Raw genomic sequence first — 27,157 nt, forward strand, 5'->3', positions numbered from 1 at the left:
AATGCCGGGTGGGCTCGGGAACCGGTCGGGGAAGCTGCCTCTCCGGGAACGTAGGGAACGCTGGGAGCCGGGGAGTGACGGCCCCGAGCGTGCGAAAGCCGCCGGTCCCCGAGAAATCCCCCTCCTCCAGGATGTTCTTGGGCGCGTGGCTTAAAGTTCAGGAGGGGTGGGAGGGTGCGGTGACGTCGAGAAGGGCCGGCTGCCCTCCCGCGAGCACTTCGGGGCGGGCCCTCCCCTCCCAGGCTAGGGGGAACGACGGTCGGGGTTTTCGTTGGGTGGTTCCCCCTCTTCCCTCTGTCGCACATGCAAATCTCCGCCCCCGGACCGGCGGGCGGCGCAGCGCGGGCGTCCCGGAGCGCCCTCGAGGGGAAGTGCGGAAGCTGCCGCGGCCTCGGTGAGCCTGTAATTCAGGTATTTGCATACGGGGACCCCCGCAGTCTGATATACCTTTGCAACATCTCCTTTGTGAGGACTCTGTTAACGTACTTGACAAACTAAAAAACTTTTCAAGCTAGTAAGGTCCGCAGTGTGAGTTCGTTTCCTCGTTACTCAGTGCTCCAAGTTAATGAAGTGGACACCCCATTGGGATTTGACAGACTCACAAGGAAAGGACGAACGTGTAGCATCAGAATCTAGGATAACTTTTGTTTCCTTCCTGTATAAAGAATTTTGTATGTGTCAGTTTAGTTACCCCCTTTATAATGAATTATTATCCTCATTTTATAGATGAGGCAATCAGGGTTCAGAGAAGTAACTTGCCTGTACATCAGAATGCTAGTAAGAAAGAACAGTTTAAACTCAAGGTTTCGGACTCCAGAACTCCGTGCTCTTTCCACTTTCCTTTACCGTTTAAAATAAGTATGGAGGGGCAATGGGAGCTATCAGCCATACAAGTGCCCAAACTGGAGGCCCCAGTTGGGAAATAATTAAAAATAAACTCTCCTGTCACCACCCCCAACCAAAGCATCCTTTCCACAAAATATAGAAAACAATGAAACAGTTTTATGATTAGCATAAGCCGTAAACCATATTGTGATGCACTTAAGAGACCGCAAAGAGAAAAAGGAAATCTCACTCGTTTATATCATCAGATAGATGCAATCAACTACAATGCCTGTTGTCTTTCTCCCAAGGGAAAATAATCGGAATTACATCTTGGAGCTAAAACTCGAGGTTGAAACTCCCAGAGATAGGTAGCCAGGGCCCCATCTTCCTTGATGTTCAGATTTCAAAGGGATAGCTCCAAGACCCCCAAGAAAGATCTTAAGGGGGTGCAAAACCTGCAAGAAGCTTATTTGGCTTTTTAAAAGGTGTACAGAATTCGTTAACAGTTTCCTTTTTTTCTAAAAGCATTGCTAAATGAAAAGAGAGGAAAATGTTTTCTGTTCTTTTTGACGCTAGGCAGAGTTTTCAGTGTAATCATTTTAGACTTGTATTTACCCTTACCACCCCAAACGTCAGGGCTATGTGAATGAACTAAACATAATGTTTAAGAATCCATTAGGAGAATGAGAGACAAATAGGAATGGAAAATATTTTTGCATGTATTTTCTTATATTTCACCTCCAGAAACTGATCGACTTTAGGTGCTTCTTAATAGAACACAATAATGTTTGCTTGCAGAAGAGTTTGGAGCCAGACAGAAAATCTCTCCCAGGTGCAGGACCCCAGAGTTCTAAAACCACTCCCATCTGTGAAATCACAAGCTAGATCTTAGGAGATTTAGTAACACTACACAATTTTGAATTCGTTTTATTTTTATTTTCCAAAGACTTAACTTATTTAAACCTCCTCACTAACAGGAACGCATGTTTGTATTTATTTCCAGAGCTATTTGTATTTGTCACATGAGTAAGCCATAGGTTTATATTATCTCACCCTTAAAAGGCTTTTTTGAAAACTCTCACTATTTTAAAAACTTTCTAGGACTTCTCTGGTGGTCCTGTGACTATGACTCTGCGCTCCCTTTGCAGGGGGCCCAAGTTCCATCCCTGGTCAGGTAATTAGATCCCACATGTCACAATTCACGTGTTGCAGCTAAGACCCAGTGCAACCAAATAAATAAATAAATATTTTTGTAAAACTTGCTGAACCCTTGTATCAAAGATCCAGCCCACATCTGAAAAGTGAAACTATTTCACTTGTGCGGGATAAATTTAATTAGAAAAAAAGGAAGATTACAAGACAAGGTAATGGATAGACTAAAAACAACAATAAATGTGAATAGTTATTTTTGTTAGGACTTATCCTGGGAAAAAACAGTGTATTACTGTAAAGATGATTGGTAACTAGTTGGTGGGGATTATAATGAATTGTTGTTGTTTAGTTCCTAAGTGGTGTCCAACTCTTTTGCACCTCATGGACTATATGTAGCCTGCCAGGCTCGTCTGTCCATGGGATTTCCCAAGCAAGAATATTGGAATGGGCCATCATTTCCTTCTTCAGGGGAACTTCCCGACCTAGGGATTGAGCTTACATCTCCTGCAGTGGCAGGCAGATTCTTTATCACTGAGCCACCAGGGAAGCCCAGTATAATGACCAGCATGTGGCGTTTTTCTTCAAGTGCTTGCAGTTGTTGATACTATTTATTCAGTCCAGCAAATATCTACTCTGTACCAGGTGCTCTTTAGATTGTGGCACAAACACTAATAAGATAATCAACTATTCCTCAGTTAAAAAAAATATATAAAGACAAAATCTCTGCCTTTATGCAGCTATATTTCACATGAAAGACATCAAGCATTTTAACACATAAGATCATCTCAAATACTATAATTGAACTATTTTATTTCTTTATTGCTGTGAAGTAAATAAGGTAATGGGATAGAAAGTGACTGAGAGGGAGAGGCATACTCTGAAGAGGTGCCATTTAAGCCGGGTCCTGAGGAACAAGAGACATCCACAGAAAGATTCAGGGAAAGGGCCTTCCAGTTGGTGGAACCAAGTATGAAGTCCATGGGACAGGAAAGCATCAATTTGAGGGACTTAGAGGCCAGTGGGACCAGACCAACTGAAGGAGGTTGCAGAGATAAGCAGGGTTATGGTAAGGAGGATGAATTTTATTCCAGCTGCACAGAGGAACCTATGGAGAGTTTTAAACACATGGTGGATTTATGATTACATTTTGAGAGGTTTACTCTGGAGGATGTGTTAAACTGTTAGGGGCACTGTAGGATAACTAGGGGCAAGAGTGAAGGTAGAGCAGCAGAGAGGCTGTTGCAGTGGCCTATGGGAGAAGTAAAAGTGGTTTGGATTAGTGTTCCAGCAGAGGATGGTGAAAAGGGGTCATATTCAGTAAGATTTGAGTGAATATTCAGTAAGAGCTTGAAGGCCTTGCTGATGGATTGGATGCAAGTGGAAGAGGAGAAAAAGGAATCAAAGATAACTCACATTTTTGGTCTGAGAAACCAGGTAAAAAGGAGGCTGGTGAGAAAAAGCTCTAAAAGGGAAAACCAGGAGTTGTGTTTTAGACATGTTAAGTTACAGATACCTATTAGACATCTGGAGTAGGTAGTTGGATATATGTAGAACTAGTCTAAGGGGAGAGGTCAGAGTTAGAAATAAAGGTGTGTGAGTCAGCAACACTTCACTAAAAAGAAAGAAAGAACATAGAGAAAAAAATGAAAACAAGCCCAAAAAGATGAGTAGAAAAGAAGCCACTGCCCGTGAATTAGGAGGAAGACCAAGAGACTGCTTCAAAAAGGATGGAAGTGGTCAGCTGTGTTAAATAATGCTGAGACTGCAAAAGATGAAAATAAATAAATGATTGCCTTTGGCAACATGAAGGTCATTAATGACCTTGATGAGAGCCATGTCTGTGGAATAGTGGGAATGAAAGCTGAAATGGAGGAGGTTGAGAAGAGAAATGATGGAAACAATGAGTATATAGAATGCTTTGAAGGCTGTTAATGAAAACAGAAATGGAGCACTAGCTGGAGGGGGATGTGGGGTTGTATTAGGCTAAGGGCTATAAGTCCCACCTCCCTGTCAACAAGTTAACCAAAGGTTATTTATCGCTGAGTCACAGTCCATTATAAATTGAGTGGCTTTCTTCTGGAAGTAATCCGGGAGGCTAAATTCCTTTTATCTTGTAGCACCAACATGTGGCCTTCAAAATCACCTTGGAAAAGGAAAAAGGGTAGAGAATCATGAATGGGAGACTTTTATGGGCCAGACCTGGAAGTGGAATACATTACTTCTGGTCTACTTTCCATATGGCCTCCACAAGGGGGCTGAGAAATATAATTTGAGAAATGGAATTTAGCTATGTGCCCTGGAAGTAGGGAAGATATTGAACATGAGTAATAACTAGCAGTCTCTGGTACTGAACTCTTGTTTTGTTTAGAGAGGGTGCAATTAAATCATGTTTGTAAAAGATGAGACTGACTTACTAGTGAAGGAGAAATTGGCAGTGATTGAGAGGAAGGGAGTCATAAGGATGGGAGAAAGGGTGAAATCTAGAGCACAGGTTATAGGGTTGGCCACAGATTGGAATGCAGACATTTCCTCTGTGGTAACAGGAAGGAAGGCAAAACCTGGTAGACCTGATGGTATGGAGATGAAGTAGTCAGTCGCATTCCTTTTTTTTTTTTTTTTTTTAGTGATGAGGTTATGTTCAGCTGAGGGTGGAGGGAGACAAGGAAGAGAAGTTTAAAATGCAATGTGAAAGTGGAACATTATGTATCTCTGGCTGTACTGAATGACCAGTTGAAATTTGTGGACATAAATACAGTGTCAGAGTAGTACACAGTATTTCATATGTGGTTGTTCAGTTCAGTTCAGTTCAGTCACGCAGTCGTGTCTGACTCTTTGCGACCCCATGAATCGCAGCACGCTAGGCCTCCCTGTCCATCACCAACTCCCGGAGTTCACTCAGACTCATGTCCATCGAGTCCATGATGCCATCCAGCCATCTCATCCTCTGTCATCCCCTTTTCCTCCTGCCCCCAATACCTCCCAGCATCAGAGTCTTTTCCAATGAGTCAACTCTTCGCATGAGGTGGCCAAAGTACTGGAGCTTCAGCTTTAGCATCATTCCTTCCAAAGAAATCCCAGGGTTGATCTCCTTCAGAATGGACTGGTTGGATCTCCTTGCAGTCCAAGGGACTCTCAAGAGTCTTCTCCAACACCACAGTTCAAAAGCATCAATTCTTCGGCGCTCAGCCTTCTTCACAGTCCAATTCTCACATCCATACATGACCACAGGAAAAACCATACCCTGGACTAGACAGACCTTAGTCGGCAAAGTAATGTCTCTGCTTTTGAATATGCTATCTAGGTTGGTCATAACTTTTCTTCCAAGGAGTAAGCGTCTTTTCATTTCATGGTTGCAGTCACCATCTGCAGTGATTTTGGAGCCCAAAAAAATAAAGTCTGATATTGTTTCCACTGTTTCCCCATCTATTTCCCATGAAGTGATGGGACCAGATGCCATGATCTTCGTTTTCTGAATGTTGAGCTTTAAGCCAACTTTCTCACTCTCCTCTTTCACCTTCATCAAGAGGCTTTTTAGTTCCTCTTCACTTTCTGCCATAAGGGTGGTGTCATCTGCATATCTGATGTTATTGATATTTCTCCCGGCAATCTTGATTCCAGCTTGTGTTTCTTCCAATCCAGCATTTCTCATGATGTACTCTGCATATAAGTTAAATAAGCAGGGTGACAATATACAGCCTTGACGTACCCCTTTTCCTATTTGGAACCAGTCTGTTGTTCCATGTCCAGTTCTAACTGCTGCTTCCTGACCTGCATACAGATTTCTCAAGAGGCAGGTCAGGTGGTCTGGTATTCCCATCTCTCAGAATTTTCCACAGTTTATTGTGATCCACACAGTCAAAGGCTTTGGCATAGTCAATAAAGCAGAAATAGATGTTTTTCTGGAACTCTCTTGCTTTTCCATGATCCAGCGGATGTTGGCAATTTGTTCTCTGGTTCCTCTGCCTTTTCTAAAACCAGCTTGAACATCAGGGAGTTCACGTATTGCTGAAGTCTGGCTTGGAGAATTTTGAGCATTACTTTACTAGCATGTGAGATGAGTGCAATTGTGCGGTAGTTTGATCATTCTTTGGCATTGTCTTTCTTTGGGATTGGAATGAAGACTGACCTTTTCCAGTCCTGTGGCCGCTGCTGAGTTTTTCAAACTTGCTGGCATATTGAGTGCAGCACTTTCACAGCATCATCTTTCAGGATTTGAAACAGCTCAACAGGAATCCCATCACCTCCACTAGCTTTGTTCATAGTGATGCTTTCTAAGGCCCACTTGATTTCACATTCCAAGATGTCTGGCTCTAGATTAGTGATCAGATCATCATGATTATCTGGGTTGTGAAGATCTTTTTTGTACAGTTCTTCTGTGTATTCTTACCACCTCTTCTTAATATCTTCTGCTTCTGTTAGGTCCAGACCATTTCTGTCCTTTATCGAGCCCATCTTTGCATGAAATGTTCCCTTGGTATCTTTAATTTTCTTGAAGAGATCTCTAGTCTTTCCCATTCTGTTGTTTTCCTCTATTTCTTTGCATTGATCGCTGAAGAAGGCTTTCTTATCTCTCCTTGCTATTCTTTGGAGTTCATGACTGAGCCACAGTCAGCTCCCAGTCTTGTTTTTGTTGACTGTATAGAGCTTCTCCATCTTTGGCTGCAAAGAACATAATCAATCTGATTTCGGTGTTGACCATCTGGTGATGTCATCACCAGACATCACCATGTGGTTGTTAACCCACGGTATACCAATGGGTTTCTTTCTAAAAAAGAAGACAAAGAACTAGGAAAATTTAAATCTGAATGGAAATATGAAGGAGGGATGCCGAGTAACTCTGAGCTCACACATACATACATACTCCCTGGGAGTGTCACCCACTCCCATGATGTTACCTGTTGTACCAGGACCATGTATACAACCTAGATTTTTTCATGGGTTTCAGGCCTGTATATCTGATTGTTTATTAGGAGACTCATAGATATCCGGGATTCAATCAACACAACATCTTCTCTTGAAGTTTACCCTTACTCCCATATTTTTTGTACCACCATCTACCCAGACACAAGTTAGAAAGTTAGGAGCCATCTTTGACTCTCTAACTGTCCTCCACCTAACCCACAATGTAGGATCATCAAGTCCTGCTGATTTTACCAGTCCAATATGAATCCATTGTTTTTCCATCTTAACTGACATTGTTCTGTTCAAATCTTCATCATATCTCACCTGAACCACTGTAATCTCTATTTGCCTGTCTATATCTTGGTCCCATTTGAAAGCCTTTCAGTCATATTCAAACCCATTGCTGCTTCAATCCTCTGGACAAATGCCCATTAGAGCACACCACTCTTGTGCTTTAAGGCCATTCATTAATCTTAGAGCTATCATTATCAGAATGATTCAAATTAAAAGGACAGTACCAAGTGTTGGTGGGGAGACAGAACAAATGGGATTCTCATAAATTTTTTTGTTCAAATATAAATTTGTACAACAGTCTGGGAAAATTGGCAGTAGTTCAGTTCAGTCACTCAGTCGTGTCCAACTGTTTGTGACCCTGTGGACTGCAGCATGCCAGGCTTCCCTGTCCATCACCAACTCCCGGAGCTTGCTCAGACTCATTGTCCATCGAGTCAATGATGCCATCCAACTATCTAATGCTCTGTTGTCCTGTTCTCCTGCCTTCAATCTTTCCCAGCATCAGGGTCTTTTCTAATGAGTCAGTTCCTCACATCAAGTGGCCAATGTATTGGAGTTTGAGCTTCAGCATCAGTCCTTCCAATGAACATTTAGGACTGATTTCCTTTAGGATGGACTGGTAGGATCTCCTTGCAGTCCAGGGCCTCTCAAGAGTCTTCTCCAATGCCACAGTTCAAAAGCATCAACTCTTCGGTGCTCAGCTTTCTTTATAGTCCAACTCTCACATCTATACATGACTGCTGGAAAAATCATGGCTTTGGCTAAATGGACCTTTCTAGCAAAGTAATATTTCTGCTTTTTAATATCCTATCTAGCTTGGTCATAGCTTTTCTCTGAAGGAGCAAGTGTCTTTTACTTTTGGTGGCAGTCACCATCTGCAGTGATTTTGGAACCCCCCAAAATAAAGTCTGCCACTGTTTCACTGTTTGCCCATCTATTTGCCATGAAGTGATGGGACCAGATGCCATGATCTTAGTTTTCTAAATGTTGAGTTTTAAGTCAACTTTTTCAAATATTTAATGATCCAGCAGTATTAATCTTGGATATATTCCAAACAGAAATAAGTGTCTGTATCTACCAGAAGACAGATAAGAATATTTGTCATCTTTATTTGTATTATCCAACAATAGGAAAACAACTCAAATATTTATCAGCAGCAGAATGTATCCATGAATGTAATATATTCATAACATAGGTTTATCCCAAATTATGAAAAAGAATATACTATTGCCACATAATATGGGTGAATCTTATAAGTGAAAAGTCACATACAATAGAGTATATACTATATGAATCCATCTATATCAAGTTCAAAAACAGATAAAAATAATTGTTGTAATAGAGGGCAAAATACTAGGTGTCTTTGAGGGTAGAAATTGATAAGAAGTGGCCCTGAAGGAGCCTTTTGAGTTTCTGGAAACATCCCACATCTTGATCTGGGGGATGAGTGACAAAGACTCTCTCCTTGACCAAACTCTTGTCAGGCTCCTCTGAGCCCTCTTGTCAACTCGGCCTCATCCTTGACCTTTAACAACTGAAGGTTCTCAGCACGAGTAATGTTGTCAACCCTTTCTTGCTAAGAGACTTGAGTAAACTCTAGCAAAGTTTCTGATAGCTCAAGGCGGCAACCCTAAGATGACAACTTCAGCTCCCATAGGTTTTCAACTTGAGAAAACTGAAGGTTGCCAAAAGAAATTACTGTTTATTGCAGCAAACACTTAAAGTAAGGGCCACTATCTCCCAGTTTCTCTCTCTCTCCACACGCCCCCCCGCAGCCCCGCCCCCTGCCTTTCTTCACTTGGTTCATCCCTCCTCATCCTTTAGAACTTGGTTCATTCCTCCCCCAACTTCTTCACTTGGTTCATTCCTGCCCCATCCCCCACCCCCCACCCCTCACCCCCACCAGCCCCTCACTTCTTCACTTGGTTCATTTCTCCTCATCCTTTAAGACTTAGCTTACAGGAAGCCATTACAGGTTCCTCTGGTCAGATGGGCTGTTTCTACTCTGGGCAACATAGTAGCCAGCAAATCATCTACCGTTCATTTTACTGCACCGAAGTACAGGTCCTGTGCCTGGCTCCCATGCGTGTGGGCTAAGTCACTTCAGTCGTGTCTGGCATGTGGACTGTAGCCTGCCAGGCTCCTGTCCAAGGGATTCAATAGGCAAGAATACTGGAGTGGGTTGCCATGCCCCTTTTTCAAGGGATCTTCCCCTACCCTGGGATCGAACCCGCATCTCTTATGTCTCTTGCATTGGCCGGGTGGTTCTTCACCACTAGCGCCACCTGGCCTGGCTCCCTTACTAAACTATAAAATCCTTGAAAGCTGCTGCTGCTGCTGCTGCTGCGTCACTTCAGTCGTGACCGACTCTGTGCGACCCCACAGACGGCAGCCCACCAGGCTCCTCCATCCCTGGGATTCTCCAGGCAAGAACACTGGAGTGGGTTGCCATTTCCTTCTCCAAGGCATGAAAGTGAAAAGTCAAAGTGAAGTCGCTCGGTCTTGTCCGACTCTTAGTGACCCCATGGACTGCAGCCTACAATGCTCCTCCGTCCATGGGATTTTCCAGGCAAGAGTACTGGAGTGGGTTGCCTTTGCCTTCTCCGATAAAATCCTTGAAAGCAAGGCCCCTTATTCCAGATGGCTATCACATAGCAGATGTTCAATATTTGTTGAATGAATTATCTTGTCTAGAAATCAGCACCTTTGTTTCTCCGCCCAGGTGTGGTTATTGAAAATGCTACCAAAAAAAAAAAAAAAAGAAAAAAAGAAAATGCTACCATGTCTGGGCTTTAGTGTGTGGTGTTGGTGATGGACAGGGAGGCCTGGGGTGCTGCGATTCATGGGGTTGCAAAGAGTCCGGCACGACTGAGCAACTGAACTGAATTGATAGCATATACCTTACATTTGGATAGCTCTTCTGAGCCTACAATGAATCTTATTATAAAACTTTGTTATATCTATTCAGTTTAATGACAAATGTCTTCTTTTTCTTTCCACAACAAGATTTAAAATGTTTAAGCCATGTTCTTTAGTATCAAGAGTAATACCTTTCTGCCCAACCAGATCAGTGTTCACTGTTTTATAGCAAATATTTATAACATTCCCTTTACTACCCCAAAATGAAAGTCTTACGTATAATCTACCTTACATGTATGTTTTCAAACAAAAATAATGCCATAATAGCAATATCAAGGCAAAATAGAAAGCCATTTATGAAAAATAATATTGACTTTAATATGTAAATATTTGGGCATGACTACATTAAAAGACCATAATGAAGATTTTAAATGTTTGTACTTAAACATAGAATCACAGGCTACAAATGCAGCCTGATACTGATGTGTTGTATTAGTAGGCTGTCACAGTTGCAATTTTTCAACTTTTAGAAAATTTTTCTCATAAATATTTCTTGATTTATACAGTACAATCAGCCCTCTGTATCCATGGGTTCCATATCTACAGTTTCAGCCTATAACAATTTGAAAATAATTTGGGGAAAATATTTCAGAAAGCTCAAAAAAGCAAAACTTGAATATGCTGTGCACTAGCAACTGTTTGCATGGCATTTCCATTGTATTGAGTATTATTAGTAATTTAGAGGTGATTTAAAGTACATAGGGAGGATTGCTTTAGGTTTTATGCAAATACTATGCCATTTTATGTAAGAGACTTGGGCATCTGAGAATATTTGATATGGGGAGAAGGGTCCTAGAACCAATCACTTTTGGATACTGAGGAACAACTATACTTGCATTACTGGCAAATTCATATGTAAAATGGAATTGTGATCTAGGCTTGTATTATAGATAGACTTTTCATGTATATGAATGTAAATTTTTGGTGAAACATAGGAAGGTCATGAAGATGGGAGACAATTCTCGGCCATGCTAGACTGTCCTTTGCAGAGAATCTAGCGTCTAGCATTCCTGACTACCCCTGCAGTAAATGTCAGAGGTATTCCTATGTTATTGTGGACTATTTGGTCATAGCGTTCCAGAATATCCCCAATGGTTTGGAACACTGGTTCTTGAATTTTGGTGATCAGAAGAATCACTTCTTGGGAATACATATGCTTTGGTTCCACTCTCAGAAATTCTGGTTCAGTGGGTAGGGGAAGGGCCCTGAAATCTATATTTTGAATTGATTACCCTACAAGTGAGAGAATCATAAATAATATTTAATGGAGGCTGTGAAAAAAAGTCTGTTGAATTATCACTGTTCCATACTTAACTAAGGGCCCCAGCTTTGCAAATAACACAGACCTTGGATTTGAATTGTAGACAGTAGTACACATCTCTCTCAATACTTTAACATGCATAAACAATTATTTTTACACTGCTCTAATAATCAGAATGATCCTGTTCATCAGATTCAATGCATCTCTTTCTTAGAAAATTTTTTTATTTTTTCAAGTTTTAACGATTTTTTTTTATGTGGACCATAAGTCTTTATTGAACTTATTGAAGAAATGATATGCTTCCGTTTTATGTTTTGTTTGTTTGTTTGTTTGTTTTTTGGCTGAGAGGCATGTGGGATGTTAGCTCCCCAACCAGGACTCAAACCCACTCCCCCTGCATTGGATGATGAAGTCTTAACCACTGGACTTCCAGGCAAGCCCCAGATGAACATGACCACATGACTTCTCTTCAATACCCCTTTTTATTCATAGTTTATGCAGATATTTTACATCAGTTTAGGCTACAGGGTTATTTTACAAGAAATTAAGCTTTATCAAGACTACGATAGTCCCAATTCAAGTACTACTAGTCAGGACATATAGCTGTAATAGCCGGACTCAGTTCTTAGGAATGGATTTCACTGTATCTCGTCACGGCTCCTCCCCTGTTTACTTGCTTTCTATGTGGGCACTGTTTGAGATCTCCTAAATCCACGTTCACAAATTAGGACATTATAAAAGACAAAAGTAAGGGAAAAAACATAAAATGTAAATTTTTATAAATTTTTTAAAAAACATAAAAATGAGGACTACAAATAAGCTTTGAAGAGTCCTGGAATCGATTTCCACTTTCTTCAGCATACTGAAGCATTCCTTTAAAATGGCTGCAATACTGAAAAGAGAAGGGTGGATGTCATTTGGCTAAGTGGAGAGAAGAGAAAGAAGGAAAACCAACACGTTGGAGCAACCAGGAAAACTGAAGCAGAGGGTGTGTGGTAGACAGTGCTGGCTGACTTTTCTTCTTTTTTGGTGTTGACTATAGCTTGGTATATATGATTGCCCAACTACATTCTATCTCTCAGCTTCCCTTGAGTAGAAATATATGCCCACCCATTCCTAGGCAGAGCCTTTCAGATGGTGAGCCTGCTTTCTTGTTTGCCTTCCTTCAAGCTAATGAGATGTCCTGTTATCCAGATTTAGTTCTAATATTAAGGATGCTGTCCTAGAGGTTAAAAATAAGATGGAAGGAATCTGTATGATTACATGGGTTCTGAGAACTGGAGCTCAGACATTAAATTGGGAAATTAATCTCTTTTTCTCACCTATTGCATTTGAATCTCTTTGTTATAGCAGCTAGCATTACAATAACTAATATTATGAGTACATATTGGGAAATAGAAGTAAGGTTAAAACCTGGTAATGGAGAGGTTACAATGCCAGGAGGAATAGTTTAGTTTTATCTCCTTGTCATTGGAGAAATATTCCAAATTCTTAAACTAGAGAGTGCTGTGATGGGGGCCGTATCTCAGGAAAATCAGACTGGTAGCATTTAAAGACTCCACTAAGTAGTTATTGCAGTCAAACAAATATGAGCCTGAAACAGACCAGAATATTGAGTGTGGAAATGAAGTAAAAAACAAGAGGAAGGAAAACAAGAGACATTACAAAGAGAAGTGATTAGCCTTGGTGACCAACTAGACGTACGGTATTAAGAAGAACCAGGAGTCAGAGAAAAGGCCTAGATTTCTAATCTGGAAAACTGCTGATGCAGCAAGAATTTCCTGCATTTACCAGGAAAACAGAAATACATAGATTAACTTCAAAACTGTATAGATCGTTTGGAGTGTGGCAGCAAACACAGATCGGCTGCCTGTTTTCCCTTGTATCCACCACCAGTCCCTAAAATAAGAACCTCTAGCCCTGATGAAACTTGCCACACTTACCTATTTTCATTTGAGGAACTGAAATGTGAGGCTTGTGAACACCCAGAGAATTGAAATCTTAGTATCTGAAAACTCTAAAAAGTGTCACAAAACATTCATTTGTCAAGTCTCTCTCTTTTTTTAATCTTTACATTGTGTAGGCCTTATAGTTCTGTATGCTAGTTTCACGTGTATAGCACTGCTTGAAAGCATGACGCAGTACACTAGGTTTCTGTAAAAGTAGTGTTAATAGCTGTTGTGTCACAAGCTTGTGATCCACTAATTACTCACACAGATTTAAAGTTAGCATTTTTCAGAACTGGTACTAAAGTCATTTGCACCTTAAAGTCATGTGATGTTTCTGATATGTCTTAACAGAGGATAGTTAAATTTTAAGGTTGGAAGGAATTGTGTAGAACATTTAGTTCACATCCTCATTTTGCATATGAAAAAACTGAGGCACAGAAAATTTTAGTGCTATGCCCATATGATACAGCTAGTTTGCTGAGCTGGAGCTTGAAACTAGACCTCCAAACCTATATTTTGGATCTTTTTTCCATGTCACATTACATTTCCAAATATGATCTAAGATAGGAAACAATATAAAAATATTTGATAGTTACCTCACAGCCGTAATCGTATCAGTAAAAATGCTAACATATGGAGTATTTCATATTCACAGGCTCTGTATCTTTTAAGACCCTCATATATTGTGTATCAACTGTCCCTCAATTAAAAAAAAATAAGTCCCTCATGCTATTTTCCAAAAGTTCTCAACTGAACACCATGAGAAGAGTTAAAATCAGTACTTTGACTTTTTTGTTAAAGGCATTGACTGTCATAGCCATTGTCTGTTCCTACAGTGGTCAGTACTGAGTGCCCTGAGTATTGAGATGTTCAGTAAATATCTAATGAAATATAAATTGTTATACATTGCATCACTGCAGTATTGATATGAGTAACAATTTATTACCACTAGATACTATTAAAAAAGAGAGAGCGAGACAAACACACACATACACAAGGCTACAACTCTGCCGCCCAGAAGTTGTAAGTAACCACACCTGCAGAGAGGCACTTGTTGTTTGGTGCTAAGTCATGTCCGACTCTTTTATGACCCTATGGACTGTATCCCTCTAGGCTCTTCTGTTCATGGCATTTTCTAGGCAAGAATACTGGAGTGGGTTGCCATTTCCTTCTCCAGGAGATCTTCCTGACCCAGGGATTGAACCTGCATCTCCTTCATTGGCAGGTGGATTCTTACACTGAGCCACCAGGGGAGCAGATAGACACAGTAACAATGAAATTAAGACAGATACCAAAATCTCAGATTAATATCATAGAAGCAAGTTGAGTCAACCAGTTAACAAATTCGTCAATAATATGCAAAGCCCTTAAATTTTTATTAAACTTTTAATTAATTTATTTTAATAGTCCATCAAAAATATACATATAAGGGACTCTCCAGTGGTCCAGGGGTTGAGGCTGCACCACCACTGCAGGGGGAATGTGTTTGATCCCTGATTGGGAACTAAGATCCCAGATGGCATGCAGTTTAGCCAAAAATATATATGTATTTATACAATGAAAGTTGTAGAAAAGATGGCCTATAAATCTACCTGATTAATACAAGTATCACCTGTAGGGCTTGTGTGAGTATATGTGTTTCCTTGCAGGACTTTTTCATATGCAGGCTTTGATTTCTTTCTTCTATTATTTGATTATGATAAAGAATTAAAGCAGAGAAAATGAGAATCAGTTAAAAGTAACTTCACTTCCAGCCCTGGGGAAAAAAGAGTAATGGTTTGGAGTGTATCCTCGATAAGTTTTATTACCTACTGTATACAGCTTCAACCATGACTATTATGCATACATAAAATTTGGTAGCCTTTTTTTTCACTTGGTAATTATACCATCCACATTAAATTCTGTTGCTACATAGTTTTCATACTAAGCTCTTTAAGGAAGGAAGCTGGCTTGAGAATGGATGTCCTAGCAAACTGGGAATAGTTGCAAGGTTTGTAGGTCTTACTGAGGATAAGAAACAGATTTTGTGTGACCAAGGAATGGGAAAATTGGAAAAGTAGGAAATTATAAGCAGAAAGTTGGGCTTTTTAAATTATTACATATGAAAAATTTGTATTTTGTTATCTAACAAATGAGATTGAAGAAAAAATAATTTTCACCTATTAATAATCTATTCTATTACTTTACTATTTCATCTAATATTTACAGATTACTATCAAAATCTCTAATGAGGCTCAAACTATATTAAACCTAATTTTGAATATTCTAGATGAAACTTTTTCATTTTTATGGTAAACATATATACATTTTTATTTAGTACTTAACTAATGTTATAGATCAGTATTAAATTTTTCTTTTAGATTACTGGATATATTTTTAATATGTTTGCCTTAGACTGTTTTTTTTTTTTTTTCTTTTTTGGCTGCCCCACATGGCATGTGGAACTCTCCTGACCAGGGTCAAACCTGTGCCCCTGCAGTAGAAGCACAGAGTCTTAAACACTAGACTACTGGGGAAATCTTGTGTTAGACTTTTTTAGAATTGAAGTGTAGTTGATTTACAGTGTTGTGTTAATTTCTGATGTATAAAGTAACTCGGTTATATGTGTATATACATTCTTTCCTATATTCTTTTCCGTTATGGTTTATCCCAGGATATTGAATATAGTGCCCTGTGCTATACGTTAGGACCTTGTCCATCCATTCTATATGTGAAAGAAAGTGAAGAAAGTGAAGTCGCTCAGTCATGTCCCACTCTTTGCGACCCCATGGAATAGTAGCCTACCAGGCTCCTCCCTCCATGGGATTCTCCAGGCAAGAGTACTGGAGTGGGTTGCCATTTCCTTCTCCAGGGGATCCTTCTGACCCAGGGATCGAACCCGGGTCTCCTGCATTGTGGCAGATGCTTTAGTTTGCATCTACTAACCCCGAACTCCCAGTCTTTCCCTCCCCCATCCTTTCCCCCCCTTAGTAACCACAAATCTGTTCTTTATGTCTGTGAATTTGTTTCTGCTTCACAGATAGGCCATATTTTAGATTCAGCATATAAGTGGTATCGTATGGTATTTGTCTTTCTCTTTCTGACTGCTTCACTTAATTTGATAATCTCTAGGTCCATCCATGTTGCCTTAGACTTTTGACAATATCACCGAAATAGGAGGGACAGAGTACAATAGGTTATGAGATATTCTCTCTTACTTGGCTGAGCTCAGATGACCTTCCCTTCTGTCCAACACTGTGTCACACTTTGTCACCTAGGCGTCAAAAAGGACTGCTTGTGCCAGAAATCTCACATAATCTGCCATGACTTCAGTATCTTTATCTTTGGCTATAACCCCTCCTATGGGACTTTCCAAGTGGCTTAGTGGTAAAGAATCTACCTGCAATGCAGGAAATGCAGGAGATGAGCGTTTGTTCCCTGGGTTAAGAGGATCCTCTCAATGAGAATGTGGAAACCCACTCCAGTATACTTGCCTGGAGAATCCCATGGACAGAGGACACAGTCCACGGTGTCGCGAAGAGTCGGACACGACTGAAGCGACTGAGCACACAACCCCTTCTTAACTCCAAACCATCGTTAGGCTGATGATAGCAACAAATGCCATCCCATCTCCTCTTGTCTCTTGAACATGCTTGCACAAGAACTCTTTCATACACCTGCAGCCACAAAAGCATACTTCACCAACACATGTAGAGGAAGTAGACAGTGAAAGTGGCATCTCACTCCATTTTTAGCATTTGAGTTTCCGTGAGAATACCCTGATAATCCACGAGAGAAACCTCACCCCCTCAACAAAGTGGAAAATGGATTGGAGGAAGTGGAAGACTAGAGGCGGGTGAATAGTAAGGAAAATAATTGTAACAATTGCAGGGAAAGAAAATGAGTGCTTGAATTAAGGCAGTAGCTTTGGGGGAATAGACAACTAGGAAACATAGGTAAAAAGAACTGCCAGGTTTCTGCTTTGAGCCACTGTATTAATTGTGGTGCTATTCAATGATCTAGGAACCCCACAGGAGGGGAATTTCTTACTTTGTATTACATTAAATTCAATAGTAGAAGGTTCCCCATCTATTATTCTTGCTTCTCTTCCCTCTTTTTAGCAGAATCTTGATTTTGTTTGGGTAATTTGCCGTGCTACAAATGCCAAGTGCATCTTTAAGCCAATCATGGTAATACCATTCCTGAGCCACAGACTGCTTTAGGAATGGGCAAATGATACATGTCTGAGCAATGTAGCAGGATGGGAAATTTGCTAGAGAGATTCTGGAATGATTTTTTGTTCATTCACAATAAAAAGAGACACCTAGGAATTCACTGGACTTTGCTGTGTCTGAGAGTGACAAGTGGACCAGAGAAGCCATTTTAAGAGTGTAAGTTAAAAATAAAGCTGACATACTGAAGATGTTACACAGCCAAAAGATTTAGTGGGAATCTGAGTTTTTGATGACACAGTTAGCTGCTGAGTTGAAACCATCAGATCCCTTGTTATAAAAATATTCTCTTATGGTTTAAGCCAGTTAAGTTGAGGTTCCTGTTGCCCGCAGCCCCAAACAATTTAAGAGCTATAGAACTGTCCCTAAAAGGAAGAATTTCAGTTAGGCATGTGACCGGTGGCTCAGAACAGTTCACTTCAGAGTGAAGTGAACTCAGACCTCTTTAAGGTCTGAGCTCCTGGAAAATGGTCTCCACTACAATATGTATTTCCTTAAACTGGATATTTAATTCTGTTAATAATAAGACATAGTATTTTAATTTTCACTTCCTGTATTATACTTGCAGTTACTGTATGCATACTATTGCTCAAGACCACTGGCAGATTCAGAAATAGAACACAGTGCCTAGGCCAAAATGGAAGTTTACAACTTCGACAAAGAGTACAGGAAATAAAAGTCAACCAAACAGGAAGTAGACAGAGTAGAACAGAACATCCAGAAATATTTGGGCCTGGCGCAAGAATTAATCTGTCTACAGGACGCAGAAGTACCAAGCAAAATATGTGGAGCTGATATCTTTCATTTGTAAACATTTTAAGGGATTGTGAAAAAAGGAAAAAAAGGCAAGTCATGAAGAAGCCAGAGGAAGAGAGAAATAGTGTCTCTTACTGGAGTATCTATTGTATAAACCAAAAAAATGTCTTCTGCATAGATAATGGCAGCCTGAAAGACATTTCTGCAAATTCTTTGACCTCCTAAAGAGTGAATTCACTCCTAAAGAGTGAATTCTGTGGCCCCTCTCTTTGAATCCAGGCCAAACCTTAGTGACCAGTTGACCAGAAAACTGTGGCAGAAGTGATATGCAACCTCCCAGGGTAGGTCATAGAAGGTGATACAGAGTCTACCTGGTTTGCTGGGCCCTGCATTAAAACCATGAACTTGTAAAAAGTTTTGCCACCCTGAGACCACCATTCTGTGAGGAAGCACAAGCTAACTCATGCAGACAGACCACATGGAGAGGCCTTCTGACATGGAGAGAGATGCCCGGCCATCCCAACTCTGCGAATATTTGTTCTTCCAGCTGCTGCCCCTGAATGACTTCAACTGCTTGAGAGATCCTAAAGGCAGAACCACCCAGTGGAGCCCTTCCTGAATTCTTGACTCACGGAAACCACAAGAGATAATAAAATGATTATTGTCATTTTAAGCCAATGAGCTTAGGGGTGGTTCATCATGCAGCAATAGATATTCAAAACAATAGAGGAGGTGATTTAAATAGTATGGCTCTTTAATAAGTAAAGGAAGAACCCTAGGACCATTAGAAGTCATTATAGCTAATTACTGTAACAAGCAAAGAGAACTGCCAGTTTCCAGTCAGAGGATCTGTTACCCATAATTTAGGCAAATAATTAATTGGTGAGGCCAAATAATATTAAAAAAATCTTGACTCTGAAAGAGCTTCACTTTAGTTAATATGAAATGTTTAAAGATTATGTTGTATTTCTCAAAGGCAATTTGTGTAAGTAATTTTTACCACTGTTCCTTCCTATTGCAGAGATTCATATTATCAGAGATATATGGGGTGATCCCTGACATGTCACAGTTTAGCAACTCAAAAGCTACAAGCTGGGAGGTTTAGGATCTCTGTGCACCAAGTTCCAACTTCCTGACCTCAGGACATTCAGTCATGTAATGTTTCTGTAAGGAAAGTCCAGGATATTTTTAGTCTACTAAATACCAGGATGGGAAAGATGGATGTCAGAGAAATAAAAGCTTTTTATGGCTCACACATCTAGTCTTAATTCTTCTTGTTCTTAAAGGATTGAAAGAAAATGAATTTAAAAATTCATATAACCAAAGCAAATTTAGAAAATTAATATGGACAATCTGTATGAAATGTCCAGAATAGACAGATCCATAGACACAGAAAAGTAGATTTTTAACTATGTACTTATTTTTATTTATTTGTTTGGCTGCTCTGGGTCTTGGTTGCAGCATGTGGGATCTTTCATTGCGGCGGGTGAGCTCTTAGTTGCAGCATGTGGGATCCAGTTCCCCAGCCAGGATCAAACCCTGGCCTTTGCATTGGGAGCCCAGTGTCTTAGCCAGTGGACCACCAGGGAAGCCCCCAGAAAGTAGGTGAATGTTTGTCTATGGCTGGAGAGTCTGGGCTTGTGTGACATGGGGACTAACTGCTAATGGGTCCAGTGAGTAAGAAATTTCTTTATGAGGCACTGAAAACATTCTGAAATTGATTGTGGTGATGATTGCAAAACTGTGAATATACTAAAAACCATTGAACTGTACATTTCAGGTGGGTGACTTATATGATATGTGAATTATATCTCAATAAAGCTGTTATAAAGAAAGTAACAAGGGAAAAAAGTTTATTGTTAAATGAAAACAGATAAAAATCAATCCTACTTATCATAATTAAAATGTTTTCACTGATGCTTAGAAATTTCCTTGGCTAAATGAGAACACAACACCTGAGATTCCTCTAAAGGACAGAGTTTAGCAAAACTTTTTCTGTAAAAGGCCAGATGGAAAATATTTTAGGCTTTGAAGGCCAAGAGGCACAATCATAAATATTAGGTAGGTATTCACATAATAAGCGAGAAAACAAACTTCTGCACATTTCAAAATGATAACGTTAAAAATACAGGAATAATTTATGCTGGAGAAGGGATAGGCTACACACTCCAGTATTCGTGGGCTTTCCTTGTGGCTCAGCTGGTAAACAATCTGCCTGCAATGCAGGAGACCTGGGTTCAGTCTCTGGGTTGGGAAGATCCCCTAGAGAAAGGAAAGGGTACCCACTCCAGTATTCTGGCCTAGAGAATTCCAAGAACTGTATAGTTCATCGGGTTGCAAAGAGTGGACACGACTGAGTGAATTTCACTTTACTTCAGTTGAGTATATTTTTTGTAGTATATTTTTAGTACAGATATACTAATGAGAAAAATGGAATTCTTTTTTAGGAGACAAGATTTCACTTAATTGAGATTCAAAGTTAATGTTCCCTATCCTCAAATCAATTGCAAATATTCTCCTGAAAATAAAAGTTCTCAGCTTGTGGCCCAAATAAAGATAGTCAGGGGGCTATATGCTAACCCTTGCTCTAGAGGACTAAGTTCTAAAGGCTGATTTATTGGTTTGCTAGGGCTTAACAAAAACCAGAAACTGGGTAGCTTAAGACAGTGGAATGTATTATCTCACAGTTCTAGAGGCCAGGGACTGGGAATCAGTCTGTTGTAGAGCCATGTTCTCTCCAGCGGCTCTGAGGGAAGACACTTTGCTTCCTCTGGCTTCTGGAAGCCCCCCGTGTTCCTTGGCTTGTGGCAGCAAAATCCAAACTCTGCCTTTATCTTCCTTTAACTTTTAATTTTATATTGGAGTATAGCTGACTTACAATGTTGTGATAGTTTCAGGTGAACAGCAGACTCAGCCATGCATATACATGTATCTATTCTCCCCCAAACTCCCCTCCCATCCAGGCTGCCACATAACATTGAGCAGAGTTCCCTGTGCTATACAGTGGGTCCTTGTGAGTCATCCATTTTAAATAAAGCAGTGTGTACATGTCAACCCCAAACTCCCTAACTATCCCTTCCCCTCACCTATCCCCACATCTGCCTTTATCTTCATGTCGCTGTCTTCCCTCTGTATCTGTTTCTTATCTTCTTATAAGGACAGCAGTCATACCCTAATTCAGTACAGTCTCATCTTAGCTAGATATATTTGCATTGACTTTATTTCTGAATAAGACCACACTCATTGGTACTGTCAGTGTGTAACGTGACAAACCTGTGAACACAAATCTGGTGTTCATCAATAACATCCTTGATGCTACAGTATATGATAAGGAGGACACGTCTGACCCAAAGATCCTCTGGAGCTTTCAGCCCAAGTCCATTGTTGTAGGTTGAATTGTGTACCCCCAAAATATATGTTCAAGTATTCCCTGGTGGCTCAGTGGTAAAGAATCCACCTGCCAATGCAAGAGACCAAGAGATGTGGATTCAATCCCTAGGTCAGAAAGATCCCCTGGAGAAGGAAATGGCAGCCCACCCCAGTATTCTTGCCTGGAGAATTCCATGTACAGAGGAGCCTGGTGAGCTAGAGTCCATGGGGTTGCATAGAGTCAGACAGGACTGAGGCAGCTTAGCACACATGCTTGCACAGCTGCACTCACTATGCCAGCACATTTGGAACACTCAGCAATGACCACAGGGCTGGGAATGAAAGCAGTTTTCATTCCAGTCCCAAAGAAAGGCAATGCCAAAGAATGCTCAAACTACCGCACAATTGCACTCATCTCACACGCTAGTAAAGTAATGCTCAAAATCCTCCAACACAGGCTTCAGTAATATGTGAACCGTGAACTTCCTGATGTTCAAGCTGGTTTTAGAAAAGGCAGAGGAACCAGAGATTAAATTGCCAACATTCACTGGATCATTGAAAAAGCAACAGAGTTCCAGGAAAAAAAAAAAAAACAACACATCTATTTCTGCTTTATTGACTATGCCAAAGCCTTTGACTGTGTGGATCACAATAAACTGTGGAAAATTCTGAAAGCTATGGGAATACAGACAAACTGACCTGCCTCTTGAGAAATTTGTATGCAGGTCAGGAAGCAACAGTTAGAACTGGACATGGAACAACAGACTGGTTCCAAATAGGAAAAGGAGTACGTCAAGGCTGTATATTGTCACCCTGCTTATTTAACTTCCATGCAGAGTACATCATGAGAAATGCTGGGCTGGAAGAAGCACAACCTGGAATCAAGATTGCCAGGAGAAATATCAATCACCTCAGATATGCAGATGACACCACCCTTATGGCCGAAAGTGAAGAGGAACTAAAAGCCTCTTGATGAAAGTGAAAGAGGAGAGTGAAAAAGTTGACTTAAAGCTCTACATTCAGGAAACGAAGATCATGGCATCTGGTCCCATCACTTCATGGGAAATAGATGGGAAACAGTAGAAACAGTGTCAGACTTTATTTTCCTGGGCTCCAAAATCACTGCAAATGGTGATTGTAGCCATGAAATAAAAGATACTTACTCCTTGGAAGGAAAGTTCTGACCAACCTAGATAACATATTCAAAAGCAGAGACATTACTTTGCCAACAAAGGTCCGTCTAGTCAAGGCTATGATTTTTCCAGTGGTCATGTATGGATGTGAGAGTTGGACTATAAAGAAAGCTGAGCACAGAAGAATCGATGTTTTGAACTGTGGTGTTGGAGAAGACTCTTGAGAGTCCCTTGGACTGCAAGGAGATCCAACCAGTCCATCCGAAAGGAAATCAGTCCTGGGTGTTCATTGGAAGGACTGACGTTGAAGCTGAAACTCCAATATTTTGGCCACCTGATGCGAAGAGCTGACTCATTTGAAAAGACCCTGATGTTGGGAAAGACTGAAGGCAGGAGGAGTAGGGGATGACAGAGGATGAGATGGTTAGTTGGCATCACCGACTCAATGGACATGAGTTTGGGTAAACTCCGGGAGTTGGTGATGGACAGGGAGGCCTGGCATGCTGCGGTTCATGGGGTTGCAAAGAGTGGAACATGACTGAGTGACTGAACTGAACTGATGCACAGTATTTGAAAATTCATTTATCTAAGTTTGAGCATAAGGTGTCAAAAATGACTTTCAGGTTTTCAGCACAGGCGACTGGGTGGAGAGTGATATGGTAGAATGAAATAGGGAACATTGAAAGAGGTTTAGGGTAGGAAGAAGAGCATAAATTTGGTGTCGATATGGTTATTCTGAGAAACTTACAAAATGATAGGACAGCTGAATATATGGGTCTGAAACTGGAGCTATACACTTAAGAATGGTTGTTGGGATTTAAGGGAAACAATGAATAATGCCCTCTACCTACTGAGTTCAGAAACAACTGAAAAATAGACCTTGAGGAACAAAATCGTAACTTTTTTATTTTGATAAGCTAAATTGTATAGTTGTAAAAAAGCTAGTGGAGGTGATGGAATTCCAGTTAAGCTGTTTCAAATCCTGAAAGATGATGCTGTGAAAGTGCTGCACTCAATATGCCAGCAAGTTTGGAAAACTCAGCAGTGGCCACAGGACTGGAAAAGCTCAGTTTTCATTCCAATTCCAAAGAAAGGCAATGCCAAAGAATGCTCAAACTACTGCACAATTGCACTCATCTCACATGCTAGTAAAGTAATGATCAAAATTCTCCAAGCCAGACTTCAGCAATACGTGAACTGTGAACTTCCTGATGTTCAAGCTGGTTTTAGAAAAGGCAGAGAAACCAGAGATCAAATTGCCAACATCCACTGGATCATGGAAAAAGCAAGAGAGTTCCAGAAAAACATCTATTTCTGCTTTATTGACTATGCCAAACCTTTTGACTGTGTGGATCACAAGAAACTGTGGAAAATTCTGAGAGAGATGGAATACCAGAACACCTGACCTGCCTCTTGAGAAATCTGTATGCAGGTGAGGAAGCAACAGTGAGAACTGGACATGGAACAACAGACTGGTTCCAAATAGGAAAAGGAGTACGTCAAGGCTATATATTGTCACCCTGCTTATTTAACTTATATGCAGAGTACATCATGAGAAAAGCTGGACTGGAAGAAACACAAACTGGAATCAAGACTGTCGGGAGAAATATCAATCATCTCAGATATGCAGATGACACCACCCTTATGGCAGAAAGTAAAGAAGAACTAAAAATCCTCTTGATGAAAGCGAAAGAGGAGAGTGAAAAGTTGACTTAAGTCAAGCTCAACATTCAGAAAACGAAGATCATGACATCTGGTCCCATCACTTCATGGGAAATAGATGAAGAAACAGTGGAAACAGTGTCAATTTTATTTTTTGGGGCTCCAAAATCACTGCAGATGGTGACTGCAACCATGAAATTAAAAGACGCTACTCCTTGGAAGAAAAGTTATGACCAACCTAGATAGCATATTCAAAAGCAGAGACATTACTTTGCTGACTAAGGTCCATCTAGTCAAGGCTATGGTTTTTCCTGTGGTCATGTATGGATGTGAGAGTTGGACTGTGAAGAAGGCTGAGCACTGAAGAATTGATGCTTTTGAACTGTGGTGTTGGAGAAGACTCTTGAGAGTCGCTTGGACTACAAGGAGATCCAACCAGTCCATTCTGAAGGAGATCAACCCTGGGATTTCTTTGGAAGGAATGATGCTAAAGCTGAAGCTCCAGTACTTTGGCCACCTCATGCGAAGAGTTGACTCATTGGAAAAGACTCTGATGCTGGGAGGTATTGGGGGCAGGAGGAGAAGGGGACGACAGAGGATGGGATGGCTGGATGGCATCACTGACTCGATGGACATGAGTGTGAGTGAACTCCAGGAGTTGGTGATGGACAGGGAGGCCTGGCTTGCTGCGATTCATGGGGTCGCAGAGTCGGACATGACTGAGTGTTGGACTGAACTGAATCTGTACACAAAACTGGACTTTTAAAAATCTTCCCCCGAATTTAACCTGTTGGCCTCCACTGCTTATCTTCCTATTTCAGAAGCAGAACCTACGCTAGTCAGATGGTGTCGTTTAGGAGCGAGGTCTTGGGTACTTGCTGCAGGGGGCATGGATCCAGAGAGAAGAGAGGAAAAAGAAGCACCAAAGCCCCGGTGAGTCACTCCCCCTGAGGGAAGGACTGAATGCTGCAGCAGGAAGCAAATGGTGCACTTAAAGAGGGGATTGAAGGGATTATAAGCAAAGCGACTTTTTGCAGAGATGTGGGCAAGGCTAAGGGTACCAACAAGGGATGTAAAAGCATTCAGGAACTACTACAGGGAAGTTATAATTCTCGGGACAAGAGGCAGGAGCTCCTACCAGAACTCAGGAGAGCTGTCACTGAGGCAGAGGGAGAAGCCAGTGCCCAAAGTATGCCCTGGACTGCCCAGCAGGAGGGATAGGCTGGGGCTGGGGTGGGGAGAAATATTCCTCCTACTCACTCTTCCCACCATTCACACTCCCTCCCATTGACTAAACCCACAGGAAACCAGAGAACTACAATGACCAAGGAATGTAGTCTGTTCAGCAGGCAGTCTGCCCAGGTACCAGGTAGGGCAGAAAAGGGCAGGAGTGGGCAATCAGAAAATAACCAGCATATGGATAGTAAGGGCTGGAGCGAGGGCAAGAGGTGTCATTCTGCCTTCCTGGCAGGGAACTTCCCTGAGGTGAGGGTTGGAGACCTGTTTTCCGGCTCTTGCCTTTATGAGGTTAACTTCTTCACCTTACCCTCAACCACCCACTACTCCTTGGAGTCCCTCCTTCAACCGCTGATTGGTAGTTTGGCCTTTGCTCCAAGAATGCTCTGAAATGGGAGTAGAACAGTTATTTAATGATGCTTTCAATGCCCGCTGCAACCTAGAGTGGAAACTCATCACTATCCCCCTTACTACCCCATCTTTGCTCAGCTATATTGTCCAATTGATTTACCAGAAGATAGGCAATGGGATCAGAGAAGGCAACGGCACCCCACTCCAGTACTCTTGCCTGGAAGATCCCATGGATGGAGGAGCCTGGTAGGCTGCAGTCCATGTGGTCGCGAAGAGTTGGACATGGCTGAGGGACTTCACTTTCACTTTTCACTTTCATGCATTGGAGAAGGAGATGGCAACCCACTCCAGTGTTCTTGCCTGGAGGATCCCAGGGACGGGGGAGCCTGGTGGGCTTCCGTCTATGGGGTCGCACAGAGTCGGACACGACTGAAGCAACTTAGCAGCAGCAGCAGCAAGCAATGGGATCAAAAGACAATATAAACATGATAATACGATATTTGACAATGATGCAACGCCAATAAAGTTGAAATGTCTCAAATAACCTTCTTCCATTACGGTATCTCATTGATTCTAGGAAGTGAATTTTTTCCGCCTTTTAACCTCTCTAAAATTGGGAGTCATATTACAATCTCCTCAGTCAGGCAGCTGTTATGATAGAGACGTCATGGCCTGCCATGTGCATCAAAACTGGATAAGAATGGGTGTCAGCAGCTTGGAAGAAAACCCAGCAGACAGAGTGGCATGTTGTTATAAAATGCTCCCTCAGCAGTACTGTTGATGCAGAGGATGATGCCACCTGGGATCATTCAGGCCACTCTGAGTTAAAAAGCGTTTCCACCATAGAGACAGAAGGTAGATTGGTGTTTGCAGGTGCTGGGAGAGTGAGAGCAATGGACTTGGGAGTGACTGCCATTGGATACAGGGTTTCTTTGAGGGATGCTGGGAAGTGTTCTGAAATAGGTAGTGGCAATGGTTGCACAACTTTGTGAACATACTAAAAACCATTGAGTTGTATACTTTTAAGGGGTGAAATTTATTCTATGTGAAAGATATCTCATTTTTAAAAAGTGATCCAGAACATTGAGGGAAGCTGGATAATGGAAATATGGGAACATTTTGTACTATTATTGCAAG

The 27,157-nt window shown here is 41.1% G+C and overlaps 1 long non-coding RNA gene across 1 annotated transcript; it reads left to right on the forward strand.

Annotated features, from left to right (window-relative positions):
* Positions 1–307: 307 nt before the first annotated feature.
* On the forward strand, positions 308–27,157 carry LOC121819047 (uncharacterized). Its single transcript, XR_006059194.2, has 3 exons — positions 308–411; positions 25,255–25,366; positions 26,159–27,157. It is a non-coding gene; the product is annotated as an uncharacterized LOC121819047 (long non-coding RNA).

This window comes from Ovis aries, chromosome 3 (genome assembly GCF_016772045.2).
Source record: "Ovis aries strain OAR_USU_Benz2616 breed Rambouillet chromosome 3, ARS-UI_Ramb_v3.0, whole genome shotgun sequence".
NCBI classification, from domain to species: Eukaryota; Metazoa; Chordata; class Mammalia; order Artiodactyla; family Bovidae; genus Ovis; species Ovis aries.